This window comes from Daucus carota, chromosome 1 (assembly GCF_001625215.2).
Source record: "Daucus carota subsp. sativus chromosome 1, DH1 v3.0, whole genome shotgun sequence".
Taxonomy (NCBI): domain Eukaryota; kingdom Viridiplantae; phylum Streptophyta; class Magnoliopsida; order Apiales; family Apiaceae; genus Daucus; species Daucus carota.
Genome location: NC_030381.2, coordinates 3,681,208 through 3,696,711, shown reverse-complemented (window position 1 = coordinate 3,696,711; position 15,504 = coordinate 3,681,208). Strand labels below are relative to the sequence as shown.

Below are 15,504 nucleotides of genomic sequence, written 5' to 3'. Positions count from 1 at the left end.
GTCACCTATCCTGAGTGGGTGGCTAACGTCGTGTTAGTCAAAAAATCAAATGGAAAATGGCGTGTTTGTGTGGACTACACAGATTTAAACGCCGTATGTCCCAAGGACCCGTATCCGCTTCCTACGATTGATCAGTTAATCGATGCCACTGCAGGACACTTACTCTTAAGTTTCATGGACGCTTTCTCCGGGTATAATCAAATCAAGTTGGCCCCGGAAGACAGGGAGAAAACAGCGTTCATCACACACCGCGGAGTTTACTGTTACAAAGTCATGCCGTTCGGACTCATAAATGCAGGAGCAACGTATCAAAGAATGATGAACAAGGTTTTCGCCAACCAGCTGGGTAGAAACATGGAAGTATACGTGGACGATATGATCGTTAAATCAAAACAAACGGCGACACACGTAAACGACTTGAAAGAATGCTTCGAGAAACTCAGGGCGAGTAACATGAAATTGAACCCCGCTAAATGCACATTCGCGCTCGGAGCGGGAAAGTTTCTGGGATACTTGGTTAGCCAGCGGGGCATTGAAGCAAACCCGGAGAAGATTAAGGCGATAACGGACATGCAACCCCCACGAACGGTAAAAGAGATACAGCGACTCACAGGCTGTCTAGCGGCACTAAGAAGGTTCATACCGCGGCTGGCTGACAGATGCCTTCCCTTCTTCGCTACCCTAAAGGGAGCGTCCACGACGAAAAACATACAATGGACAGCGGAGTGCCAGCAAGCTTTCCAGGAGTTAAAAACATATCTTGCGACACCACCGCTACTCGTCACCGCGGACCCATCAGAGGGTCTGTCCGTGTACCTGGCGGCATCCGACAAGGCAGTCGCAGCAGTGTTGATTAAAGAAACAGATGGTGGCCAGCAACCAGTGTATTATGTCAGCCAAATACTTAAAGATGCCGAAACACGATACCCAACCATCCAAAAATCTGTATTCGCATTAATTATGGCCAGCAGAAAGCTTCGACATTATTTTCAAGGACGAGATATCACGGTGATCACAAATCAACCTCTGCGTAAAATCCTTAATAAGACCGACATTTCAGGAAGGCTGATTAATTGGGCGGTGGAGCTGAGTCAATTCTCCATCACCTACTCACCAAAAAAGGCAATCAAGGCCCAAGCGTTGGCGGATTTCGTAGTAGAGTGTTCCTTCTCCAACAGCGATGACAACACAGTCATGGGACCCGCAGAGGAAGTCATACCACCGAATGACCAATGGAAAATATTCGTTGATGGATCCTCCACCCAGGAGCGATGTGGAGCCGGAGTGGTACTCATCAGTCCCGAGGGTTTTCAAGTCATGCAGGCAATAGAATTTTCCTTCAAGGCAACAAACAATCAGGCGGAATACGAAGCATTCATATCTGGACTTAATCTTGCAGCGGCCCTGCGGGCCCGAAATATCATTGTCTTCAGTGACTCCCAGGTTGTAGTCCGCCAGGTAAACGGAGACTATGCAGTCAACGACCCCACTTTAATCCGCTACAATGTTATCGCCGGCAGCATCCTGTCAAAGTTCTCACACTACGAAATACAGCAAATCGACAGAGAAGATAACACGATGGCGGACACTTTATCCAAGCTGGCGGGCTCAAAGAAAGAGGAATTAGACGCAGCTGTTTACTTCGAACTCTTGGCAAATCCAACTACGGAGGGAAGCCAGATATGCGAAATCACAACGGGGGACGCTTCTTGGATGACACCCGTTATCGACTACCTCAAAGACAATATCCTCCCCGACGACAAGATCGCAGCGGCGAAAGTTCGAAGACAAGCAGCCAGATACTTTATTGAACATGACTGTCTATACAAAAAGAGTTTCGATGCTCCCATACTCAAGTGCATCGACTTGGAAGAAGCAGACTACTGCATGAGAGAGGTACATGAAGGTATCTGCGGCGATCACATGGGGGGAAAAGCCTTGGCGCACAAAATACTCCGCCAAGGATATTTCTGGCCAACAATGGCAGCAGATTGTAAGGATTTCGCCAGGAAGTGCGTCCGATGCCAGCAGTTCGCAAACGTCCCGCGGCTAGCTCCAACGCTCCCGTCGTCCATCCTATCACCAATACCATTCGCAATGTGGGGCATTGACATAATGGGACCATTCCCCAAAGCCAAAGGTGAATTACAATACGTCATGGTAGGCATTGATTACATGACAAAATGGGCGGAAGCTAAAGCCTTGCGTAATATCACCCAAGAAGATGCCATCAAGTTTGTTCAAGAACACATTGTCACTCGCTTCGGCATACCCGTCACCTTGATCTCGGACAACGGTACCCAGTTCGTCGGTAAAAAGTTCAGCAAGTACCTATCGGATTTAGGCATCAAACACCGCAAGGCATCCGTATGTCACCCTCAAAGCAACGGACAAGTAGAAGTGACAAATAGGATCATCGTCCGGGGTCTAGAAAAACGGCTCGAAGGATTAAAAAAGAAATGGCCCGAAGAGTTGCCTAATGTCTTATGGTCGTACCGAACAACAGCTCGTGCAGGCACGCAAGAATCCCCTTTTAAACTATCATATGGCACAGAGGCATTGTTACCCGTCGAGGTAGGATCACCATCACATAGGCTCCTCGTTTTTGATGAGGATGCCAACAACGAAGGACTGCGAACCAATCTCCTACTGATAGAGGAAACCCGCGACACCGCTGTCGAGCGAATGGCCACTTACAAGGAGAAAACAAAAGAATATTTCTCCAAGCGGACGCGTATCCGCAAGTTCGACGTTGGCGAGCTAGTCTTACGGTCCACCGAAGCCTCTGACCCGCGTCATACAGGGAAACTCATGCCCAAATGGGAGGGCCCCTATAAAATCAAGGAAGTGTTGAGACCGGGATCTTACAAGCTGGAACGCATTGATGGCTCAGAAATCAACAATACCTGGCATGGGGAGAAACTAAGGAAATTCTATGTTTAAGTTTAGTTCCATTGTACTTTTGTTCAAACCATCTGTGGAAGTGTATGATGTTTTGGTAATCTTAATGACAACAGACTTTTGCCGCAAAAATTCTCCGACTTACAAGCATACTTCGCAAGCACGAAACACATATTCAAAAGTGTCCTAACCATCAAAACTCATTCACAAAATCTTTACACATGACTGTCATATACAAAAACAAAATATATACACAAAAGAAGAATTTATATACATATCACAACGGGGACATCACACCCCACAAACGCAAAAAATACATATGGGACAACACCCCCACCAAAAAACTAACACAAAAATACGCATATTTTACACATGTCACAATAACAAAGCATACCGTTCCCACCCACACCATATACTCAACACACTTGAAACAATACGGCCAATTGGACACACATCTCACAAAACATCTTAACCTCACAAACCACAAATTTAACACCCGCACACAAGTTCATCACCGACATTACGACAAAAATATAACATTATCTACTTGAGAACCGAAGAACACAACAACGTAAGATCTATATTCCAAATAGTCGATAGAATACAACAGCAAAAATCCTTCCAAAACAAAAGGTCAGATTTTCATAATAATAACGGGGACGGGAGCAAACATCTTCCCATGGATAAGACATAAAAAACCAAAATGCATTCAAACTTTAAAGTAGTTTTACATATCAAACAGAAAAAGCCACGATCCTAGCAGCAAAAGATTCAGGACAAGCATGATCACCAAAAAGCACAGACATTACTTCCCACATCACGTAGACGACTTCTCGGCAGACCCAGCAGAACAAGAGCCGACGATCTCGGAACCTCGACGCTGTTGAAGATAGGACATAAAAAATTCACCAAACTCGCTCGTAGGTCGCTGCATGTTGTCTTTCAAAAACACACGGCAGCATTCCACCACCTGTTTCGACATCTTCCCTGCTTCCACCCCCACAGCACGACGAAACGAAACACTTTTAGAATATTCAGTTACCGCGACGGTTTTAGCCTCTTCCAATTCGGCAGTATACTGTGATCCAGCCTTAAACTCGTTCACAGCACGCGTAGCCACCTCCTCCATAGCCTCGCCAAAGTCCTCACTGATCTTGTAGGCGGCTACGCCCGCCACGCGCGCAGCGATAATTTCCTTTTTATATTCCTCAGTTAACTTAAATTCAGCCACAACAGAAGCTTGTGACGGAACTGCAGCAAGTGCATTCTTCAAACCCAAATTTTCCTCCTGTAACCCAGCAACTATCTGTTCCGTATTCCCAAGCTTATCTCTGGCGGCAGTCAGTTTTTGCTCCACATCAGCGATAACGGAACGTTGCACCACCACCAACTCTCCCGTTTCCCTCTCCTTATCTTTAGACTTCTCCAGCAACCCCCGTGTTTCTTCCAACAACTTCCTCTCCTCCAACAGTTGTGATTGCAAATCGACAATGTGTCTCTCCCACTTAGCCTTTTCAGCGGCTTCCACAGTAGACACGCTCGCTTTCAGTTTGTCGATGTCCGCCTCCAATCCACGTCTTCTCTTCAGAAGCCGCACGCAACGAGACCTCTCTTCCGCTAAAGACTCGGTCAATCCAGATATCTCACCCACAACCTAACACATAAAACAGAAACTGTTAGTCACACGAAAAAACCTCGAATCATAACATAATGAGCAAACAAAGACAGCTATTAAAAACCACGGTCACATACCAAACCAGCAACACGGTCCGCACGCTTCATCCTACGTTGAAAATCACAACCCTCAAGTTTCCACCGATCGTCTTCCGTCAAAAAACCCGTTAAAACAGAGCCAGGCGCCGTCTTAAAAAGACGCCCTACCCGCTGACGCCTTTCCCCCGTCAAGGGGTTCACTTCATATTCATCTTCTGAGGAGCTGGAATACACTATTTGCCGAGACTTACGAATCTCCTCACGACTCGCTAATCCGAGTCGCCTAGCGGGCACCAACTTCTTTGGCCGAGCACAAGGACCGCTGGAACCTAGCCCTTTCTCCCCCACCGGCGATCGACCCCTTTTCCTCGAAGGACCAACTTCTTCAACACCTTTTCGCCTAACCACAGACCCCGATTCATTCGCCCCAACTACCATTTTTTCTAACCCTTTTGGCCCAGACTCTTTCGACACAACCCCAACGGCCATTTCGCCGTTCTTTACCCCACCTGAAGAGTCCGTCATAACACCGTTACTTTTGTCTACGAGGTCAATCAAGCTCCCCTCCCTCCGATTGACCTCCTCATCCTCCCCATCCACAGACGGTAGGTCTTTAGTGGGATCTATCTCACTGGACAACCCCATAAAAAAATCGCCGGAGATGTTGCTCCGAGCTCCTCCGAGCTCAAATACATCCGACGGAATCGGTCCGACCTACAGAGATGCAAACCATAAAACTCACATGAGAGAAAATTAAAGAATGAGCCTTAATACAATCAATAAGTCTATAATAGGCATTTATACTAATATACCCTCACCGGCACATTTAAAGCACTATCCTCGAAAGTCGTGCCCACTTCTTCACCCACCTCTTCCGCAACACCCACGTGTAACGTTTTCTTGACCAAACGACGACGGATTCGCTTACATGCATCAGCGGGTCCAGCTGAGGGACCCAACTGCGGTCCCTTGTTCAATAAAATTTCAGCACTTGAGTCAGGAACCGCCAAAGTCTCATTCTCAACCCCGCCTTCTTCCTCCACTCCGGCAGCATCAGCATCTTTCTCCAAATCCACAATATCATCCCCATCGCTTATAACACAACTGGTATTGGCAGTCTTTTTCCGCCGACGCAAATGATTCGGAACCGGGGCATAGTTCGACATGAAGCCCCCTAACGCCGCGTCATCAAATCGCCACTGATACTCTTCACCATCCATGGATCGCGGCGGGTACACTGCAGCCAAACACAAAACACGGCAAGCAAAAGGATAAGCGATAAAAAGATTAAGACGGAACATAAGAAGCAAAACCCTAGAATACCACACTGCATGCAAAACCTAACATAAACTGTCAGTGTAACATAAATGCAAGCCACGCAACACACAAAAACAACACTGCAATAATAATAAAAAATAAGACACCAAAATTGCTCAAACAAAAAAAAAATATATATATATAAACAATAGAGAGAGAAGTGAAAACCCAGGAATACTCACGATTATGTTGTTTCAAAGAATCTACCCGATAAAAGGTCGATACTTCCAACGGTTTATCAAAAGCATTAATCAAATCATGCAACCACTCATACACTTCCTGGGTATGCAACCCCGACGGCACTTTATATGAAACGGGACAGTCCACACGAAACCCCGGCATATACTCCCATTCACCGCCGATCAACATGATATACTCATGAAACCAGTTCTTCATGCATTTAGGTTTGTTAACAGGCTGACGTCCGCCCACAGCTACACCAAATTTAGTATTCTTGGAATACTGCACCAATTCATAAAAGGGATCTTTCCGCGAACTCTTCACATAAAAAATCGAAAAAAAGGACTTGAACGTAGGTTGTTTTTTCAACCGATTGCAGGCAGCAATAAACCATAGAATTAACCGGATGGCATTCGGTGTAAATTGAGCAGGAGAGCACCGAAACTCTTGTTTAAATAAAGCAATGAAAAAACGGTGCGGTCGCGGACGCAAACCTGCTTTAAAGTGCGACACAGGAATAGCAATGGCTCCATCTGCAGGCCGTGAATACAACCTTTCCCCCTCAACCGGCATTCGCCACGAATAATCACCCGCGATCTGAAAAGCACCGCATACTTTATCCCCATGAATCTTCTCATCAAAGCTACTCGGAAATTTCAAACTGTCAAACTTCCCAAAAGCCTCTTCCAACTGCTCCGCATTAAAAGACGGCGGCTCCATTCCCCGATCCCGATAATAAGTATGGTAGCTTCGAAAATATTCTTCCTTATCTAAATGCACCACTTCGGGGGCTTGAAAGTACACCGAGTCAGCCCATGACCCATCCTCATTAAGGAGGCTTGTAACAGTTCGCACATTCGCATTAGCTTCGCCGGTAGACGTCCCAACATCCATAGCCATCTAAAGACCCCAACATCAAGTTCATCCACACAGACCACATGACACAAAAATGCATATGACAGTTTAAAAATTAAAACAAGAAATGGGAGAAAGCAAACACCGATAACCCCAAAGAACGCATACACCAAATACCCACAACAAGGCACGTACAATATCCCCAAGCGAGAACAAGTTGGGCCCTACACAAAAATAAAAGACATGGACAACACCACACCAAGCTACCCCAAAAGATGAACGACAAGCATACTACCACGAATTACAACCGCACCACGACGGCGGAAAGAACACCGATATACCCAAAATGCATACCCCTAGACCCACACATACATCATCACATAAACATTCAATACTTGACACAACAAAAACAACGAAAGAAATAAAAACAAAATTAATTAACAAATATATAAGAAAGGAAAAAACAACAGAGAACCCAAACAATAATCCAAGAACACGATCCTAGATTCCTAAAGCAAGCTCAACAGAAGGAAAACAAAAGATGCACCCTTACCTCAGTTATTCCTGGCTCCGCAAGCGCCACAATCCAATAGCCAACGATACCCAGCACCGAGTTATTAACAAAGAAAGACAATCTACGCCCTCGAGATAACACAAGAAAACTGTAAAGTTTCAGGGACTCCTAGGGTTCTTGTAATTAAAGAAGCAAACCTTTTATATTACCCAGTAGGAAAAAGTGACTTTCAAACTGCCCATCTTCCACAAAACGCAACGACACGGTCAGCTCAAAACGTGGCACTGATATACATAATATATTATTCTCATTAGGGTCAAAAGCGCACTACTCACCTTATATCACATAGCTCGTGTAAACATAATCCATTCCGAACAGCAAAATTCCCACGAATAAGTCCCAGATACATTAAATTATAACTTCTCGCGATAAATAAATTAAGACCTAACTCAAGGTGTAATACAGGCCTCAGCAATTTTTTCAATACATATGGTAAAGTCGTTATAATCATACCTACAATCCCATACAAAATTATAAAAAATTAAAAAATCGAGACACCCTGCATATTACAAAAAATAGAAAGCATATAATAAACCTTTAAATGAAACAATCAATATCCATCGTCCTCTCAGTTTCCCTATTCCCAATACGTCACAAATACTATAAACACTACCAACTCCTCACCAAAAAGTGGTCAAGGCGGGTCCCTTTCAGCCGTCACGTCAAATGTCAATAATTTAAAGCACAGCTACACGCACCCGCCATCCCCACTGGGGGGCAAACGGCTACCAACACACCACAAATCCATAGACCCATAAGCAAGTCGATGATCGAAATTAAACGAAAAAACGAATAAACAGAAACATAATTCATTGGATAATATTTGAAACACCCATTGGGATACAAAAGGACAACGGCAACATCCAAAAGGAAATCTACAAACAACAGAGTCGGAGCAAACTTCAGGATTACAAGATAGAAATAGAAATACAACAAAAGTACAAAAGGGGTCCGCTAGTCAAGTTCCTCCATGTCTTCGGGAGTTACGACAGGGGCGGGAGTCTCCTCATCAGCAGTTTCAAGGACAAGATTTTTCACAACGTCACACAAGATAGACAGACCAGCAACAGCCTCCTTGAACTTCTTTTTCTCCTCCCTGAGACGAAGGTGGTACCAGGAAATCACCTCGTCCCTACGACGGCGAGCACTGTCCGTCTCAGCAGTCTGACGGTCCTGGAGTTCCCGAATCGCTTCACGTGAACGAAGACAGAGTGGGGGATCCATCCATTTGTGAAACCCACAAACATCCTCACCACATTCGCGATAACGACGACCGATGTTGTCGCCATACCAACGAGTTTTCTCCACGCTCATGCGGTAGCAATCGCACATGAGGTCAAGAATCGCATCACACTCATCCAAGGTTCGACTCATACCCACAAAAGCCTGAAAAGAAACACGAGAAAACCCAGAACTGAGAGATGGAAATGTCACGGAGAGCATACAAGGAGAATGGCCCCTTAAATAGGCAAAAGCAAGGGTATCACAGATACCCACCTCGCACACTACCCTGTTCTTTCTTCTTTGCTCTCACAGCACCCGTTAAAACCGGTCCTGAGAGGCAAGGGGGGCAATGATAAGGATCGTTTTAAACCATACACGTGCGCCAAACAAGAGAGCACAACTAGTACAAAACGACAAAATAGACCTCAGCCGTCCGCTGCCTCAGGCCGGGGGGCAAGAGTAACAAGTGCACCCGCCAGCCAGAGATGGGGGGCAAGGACAACAACACGTGGCATAGCGTGATAGAGTCACCTATAAATACAAGTCCTTGGAGAAAATAAGAGGTACGTGCTATTAACCCTGCTGAAACTAAAATATTCTAGAAAAGCTCCTGGACCTGATTGCCACGCCGGAGGTGCTTATCGGGCCCAACCCCCGACCGAGCATTGTTTTGCAGGTTCATCTTGCCGAGGATCATACCACCAGAGCAACAGCTGGACATCTGCAGATTTGGACTTATCACTTCCTAACTGCACCAATCACTCTCGCATCATCTTTCAAAACACTCTTCAAAAACTCATAAGACGGTATCATGAAATCACGTCTCATAATCTTCGAGTTTAACCCAATTATATGACAAACATCAGAAGACGAAAACCCCTTTTCCCTAAAAAACTCCAGCTTGGGTTTTATTTGCTCATCTTTGTCTATATCCAAATGTGATGGCCTCTTGCTTAAAAGACCAGAAACTTGAGTTTCACTAAACCCATAACTCTTGAAAATAGACTCAAAAGAACTATACTTTCTCTCAATGATATCAGCTCTCACATTCTCTGAGTAAGAGCACAAAGTGCGTGCTTTCAAAGATGCATTAACACAGTTCCTGAGCACATTTTTGTATATATAACTAAGCATTGTGTAATTTAACAAAAGGGGTTTCTTGAATAGCAGAAAGATCAAACCTTTGAAGCTTTTCTTGGAAATTAAAAGCAGCCCACTTCGCTTTTCTTGGCTATTAGCTCTGAGGAGCGCGGCTAGGGCTGAGCAAAAAACCGATTTGGAACCGAAAACGAACCGAAACCGGGAAAAACCGGAGAAAACCGATCCGGAAATAACCGATCCGAAACCGAAACCGAAAAATTAAAAACCGATCCGATTTAAATGGTTGGGTTCCGGTTATGCCTTCCAACCGAACCGATAAAAACCGAACCGAACCGATTATTAAAATAATAATTAAATAATAAATATTATATATAATAATAAATATATAATCTACTATATCATATTTAAAAATCAAGAAATCTATTCGAATACTCGAAGAAAACACAAGTCAATGTTAGTATTCTGTTACTGTCAATTTGTAAGTTAGAATTTGGCCTTACAGATCATATTTGCGATTGTATTTGCTTCTGGTTTTCTATGTTTAGTTGTAACTTCATGTTTCTTTATGTATTATGCTTTTCTCAGTTGGTACAATACCATTTCATATACTGCCTTACATTTTCTTCCTGGGATTTTTGATGTATACTAATAGTTGCATTTATTTCTTTTCACTGGTCGAACGAGAGTATACTCGTTGGTATCTTTTTTATCAAGCAGACTAGTGTATGTTGATTTAATTTTTCATTCTTATATTTGTGCGGTTTTGTAACCGAAACCGAACCGATTGCAACCGAAACCGGGGTTTTTAAACCGAAACCGAATCCGAAACCGAACCGGCGGTTGCGGTTTTTGATTTTAAAAACCGAAGATATATGGTTGCGGTTCCGGTTTTACCCGAAAACCGAGCCGAACCGGCCCATGCTCTCCCCTAAGCGCGGCAGCAAGAAATATGAGTTCAAGAACTAAAAATATTATTTATAAAATTTTATAAATTATTATTGAATGTTACCATAACCAAGTAAAAGATTATGATTTTTAGTATTTATGATAATATATTTAAATTTTATCAAGTTTATTTATTATTATTTTTTAATTAAAACAAAGAAAATAACTATATAATAAAAATAAAATAATAAATAAACTTGATAAAATCTAAATATATTATCATAAATACTAGAAGTCATGACATTTCAGTTGGTTGTGCTAACATTCACAAATGATATGTAAAACTCTATAAATAATATTTTTATTACTTGAACTCATTTTTCAAGATACCTGTTTGATATTTATGATGACTTTAGTGACCATCTTAATACTGTTTTCAGTTCAGTGACCAACTTGATACATTAAGCCCACTTTAGTGACCAACTAGATAATTAACCCTTTTAATCAAGAAAAAGAAATGCTTGGTTGGGTATGTTTTGGTTAAGTACAGGTTTTATTTGTTCTAAAATTTATATCTCGTTTTTGATTGAAAAGAAAAAAATTAAAATTTATATGTAAGTCAGAGGAAAGTTCAATGGAGACCGCTATTTCATCGGAGACCTCAGAGACCACGTATGTTCTGCGATCAAAACACTATAAAATACTATTTTGTAAAATATGTTCTACAAATATCATATATCCATTAAAATTGTTGAAGATCATCAATATTTAATAAGTAGATAATCTATGTTCTACAAGTTGAACAAATATTCTGCAAACTAAACATATTTTATAGAATAAAACATTTTGTAATGTTCCATATGTAAAACTTATATGATATTTAAGATTTTAAATGAAATAATGATTTCGTAGAACATGATTTGTAAAACTATACGTTTTGCGATGTTTGTATGAAATGTTTTACTTGCAGAACATACATGTGGTCTCCAGGTCTTCAGAAAAAATGTGGTCTCCATTCAACTTAACTAAGTTATGTTGTATATAATTTAATATTTTAAAATATAATATTTTGATTTCGATTAAAATTGGTTTGATTATAATTATTTATAAATTTATATTGAGTTACAGTATCCAGCGAAATAAAAGTGAGACGGTAATAAAAGTGAGTCGTATCATTAAAAATTGAGAAATTTGTAAGAATATTTATAGTTTGAAAAAAAATGTATTATAAGTATGGTCAAAATCCTATTATGATTGTAACGTTAATCGAAAACAGTTGATTTCCGAGTTGTAATAATTATAATTAAGATAATATATTGCACCGTATTTTATAAAATAGAATTTCGACTTACAAATATTTTTAAAAGCCCTTAAAAAATTCACCATATGCGTACTCAAAAGAATGAAAGAAGAAAATTTATACAACATTCATTGGCTGCTTAAAACGAGAGCTATAACCAAAATATCTGGAGCACAAATAATGGGGAGGTTTGGGTGGGCTTAAAATAAGTGCTTCTTGCTTAAAATAAATAAGTGGAGTAGAAGTTAGAAGCAAGATAAGACTTATAAGTGATTAAAGTGTTTGGGAAATAAGTAGAAGTCCTGAAACAAAAGCTAGCATTCCTAGCTTTTTTTAAGTGCTTCTTGACTTTTTACACAAACGGTACAAATAAGTGCTCATAACTTATAATCCAGAAGCTGGACTTATAAGTCCAACCCAAACACCCACAATAACTGCCCTGTAACTTATCATATGAGAACTCAAACTACAACTCTACAGAAACAGAGTGCTCTGTTTCACTTGATCAGCAGCCTGTCAATGAGTAACAGTCCTTGTCTACCTCTCAGCCTTGTTCATGGGCTTTTATAAGCTATCATAAAAATAATCCTAATTTTATTCTTTTAAGCTGAATCCCGCCATCGCGGCTCTTAATCTTGCAAAGTGTCACCTAATTTTACTTGAACTATGTGATATTATATGATGCGGTGAAAGGGGAGAGAATTAGAGCGTGCAATGTTCGTGTGCTTGCACTCAGCGGCGGAGCTAGCCAAAAATTTTAGTGGGGGCCAAAATACTCCCTCACTATCTTATTAGTTGTCACATTTAATTTTGACAAATCTAATTGATCAAAGGAATTTTTTTTAAAATAATGTAGGAGCGATTGTAATATTTGGTAAAAAATCAATCCGTTTGACCAATAAAAATAGAAATGTGACAACTAAAAAGGTACGGAGTGAATATTTTTTTTAAGACATTTTTAATTCCAAAGATTAAAATAATACCTATTTAGTCAGCCAGCTATATGTTATATATAAATGTATTAAAAAATTCTAAAACCTAGTGGGGTCCAGTGCCCCACCCGCCTATATCTGCGTCCGCGCCTGCTTGCACTTAAAGATGAATTCCACGTTCAACGAGTATGGTTGCCTCACGAAGACTCTCCACGACTAGCCATGTCTCGAGCCTTTGGAGACTTTATAGTTAAAATCATGGTGTTATATTTACTCCCCTGATGTCACCTGTCATCACCTAACTGATGGAGTAACCCTGCATTTCCTATTATAATCAAACTTATAAAAAAAAATCTCGAGGATTTAGTTCTAACCAACAAGTTGGAACAATTGCAGGTTTCGGATGTGCTGAGCAATAATGGAGTAGTATCAATTATATGGACAGCAAAGAGCGAAAACGCGGACAAGGCAGCAGTGGATGCAGCCACAGCTGCCTGGGAACAGAAGTACTCAACTTAAAGGAGGGATGATTGCACCATATCTAGTTTGCATCACAACAAAGAGTTACAAACACGAGCGCGATTAAATAACCCAAGTGGTGGATTTATCCTCTGTTGCTCCCGGATACCGGGTTCGATTCTGAATCGCCCGAAGTATTAAAATAGATACTCATTTTCAAATGAATTGATCCTGTAATAATAAAATTTGGGAAATATAGAGGAAATCAATATTTTATACCGTGCCTTGAACCAAAAAGACCCGTATAATTTTGTAAAAATCTCGAAAGAATAAATGCTTAACAAGATCATGTCACGGAACCAGGGACATCACTTTAAAGAGTTGTAGTAGGTCACAAGCAAAGTTGATGAGTTGAAGCAAATAATAAAAGTATAATCCATCTAGCTGTTGGATCTTGAAGCATTGATAGCCAGGCCGTAATGAAGAAAAGGACGTGTTAAAAATCAGTTAGCAACTTGTACAGGGAATTGAGAATCAGATTTGTGGGTTCTGCTACTGGAGTAAAATGAAGGATAAAGCAAAAGTGGTGCGACCTGTGAGTTTGCATGAAGGTTGTTTCGTGAAAATTAAATACCGGCATGTCAAATACGTGACTCTGTGACTCCTGGCATATTTATGATCATGGATCACGAAAATGGGTCTGGATATTTGTACGACAGATACAATTAACACGGAAAATGAGTTGTTAGATGGATTAATTCTAAATTTTTCATGTATCATCAGAAAAGTGACTTATACGTAAATACTCGTCGTCATCTTTTTCAAAATTTCTTTTCATTTTATATCACTTTAAATAAAAAAAAATTAAAAATACTCTATCTCAATTTCTCATAAAAAAATCAATTTTCTTGTCTCATATCTCAAACCAGGAAATACACAGAGAGATCGGACTGACCTTGTTTTTCAGAAATAATGATTTATTTCTAGAATAAAATATGTAAAATTTTGTTTTTCTTTGATATAAATACTTTTTTTTTACCAAATATCAATTATAAAACACCTTTTTAATATTTATATCCAAAATATTTTAAAAATTATACTCCCTCCGTATGTTTTTTCTTTTCCTATTTGTAATGTCGGTACTGTTCATAACATGAGACAAATTACTAATTTACATCCAATCTATAAAACTAAATATAGTCATGAGTGATCTTGTTAGATTCGTATTCACGAGTACTTTAATACGGTGAAGTTTTAATATTTAATGCTACTACGAAATGAAAGATATTAACGATCAAAAGTGTGTGTTGGCAAACGTGAAAAGTACAAACAGGAAAAATATTTAGGGACGGAGGGAGTATTTTTTTTGAAGAATAAACAACTTATTTTTTTATGTAAATGATTGTCAAACAAGCCCAGAAAACCCAGTTTATTCAATTCTTTCAAGAAAGAAGAGTAACCATCACAGGAACCAGGACCCGGTTGTCCTTTCAAATAAAAAATCTAATTATGGCAGTTATATTTCTATTCGACTTGAAGTAATCTAAAATCGAATAAGTGACAAATGATCGCTCGACTTGTCTGTATTTGAACAGCAGATACGTAAGATACGTAAAAGATACTTGTCTCATTCGAATCACTTGTTTTACTAGGCAAACTCTTCTAGATTAAGCTACATTGTTTCGTAACTTGATTACACACTTGAGAGTGTAAACGTAACGTAAGTAACACAACTCCGTAGTAATCAACTAAGGTGTCTCTGTCCCTTGTAAACATGGATAATTTAGAATTCCATGGTACTGATTGAGTGGATCAGAATTAGGTGATAAGTTGTTTAATTAAATTAATCGTTTGAATCTAATGAAGATAATTATTCTTTCTTATTTTAATTGTATGTTGAAAATCATACAAATTTTGTCGTTAGATTAGACTTACCCATGCTTGAAATGTCGAAGTGCAAAGTGAGTATTATATAATATTTATAAAAATAGCTACTTGGATGATTCTAATTTTTTTTCTAAATTAAGCCTGAATTTAAAAAATAGTTAAGTACGTTTTTGTAT

At 40.3% G+C, this 15,504-nt stretch overlaps 1 protein-coding gene across 1 annotated transcript in view; it reads right to left on the bottom strand.

Moving 5' to 3' along the window:
- The window catches only part of LOC108209512 (serine hydroxymethyltransferase 3, chloroplastic), a 61,446-nt gene extending 51,462 nt beyond the window's left edge, over positions 1–9,984 (bottom strand). The window contains exon 1 of the mRNA XM_064090662.1: positions 9,946–9,984. The gene's annotated coding sequence lies outside the window, so the exon portion shown is untranslated. The remainder of the gene's footprint in view (positions 1–9,945) is intronic.
- Between the last annotated feature and the right edge of the window lie 5,520 nt (positions 9,985–15,504).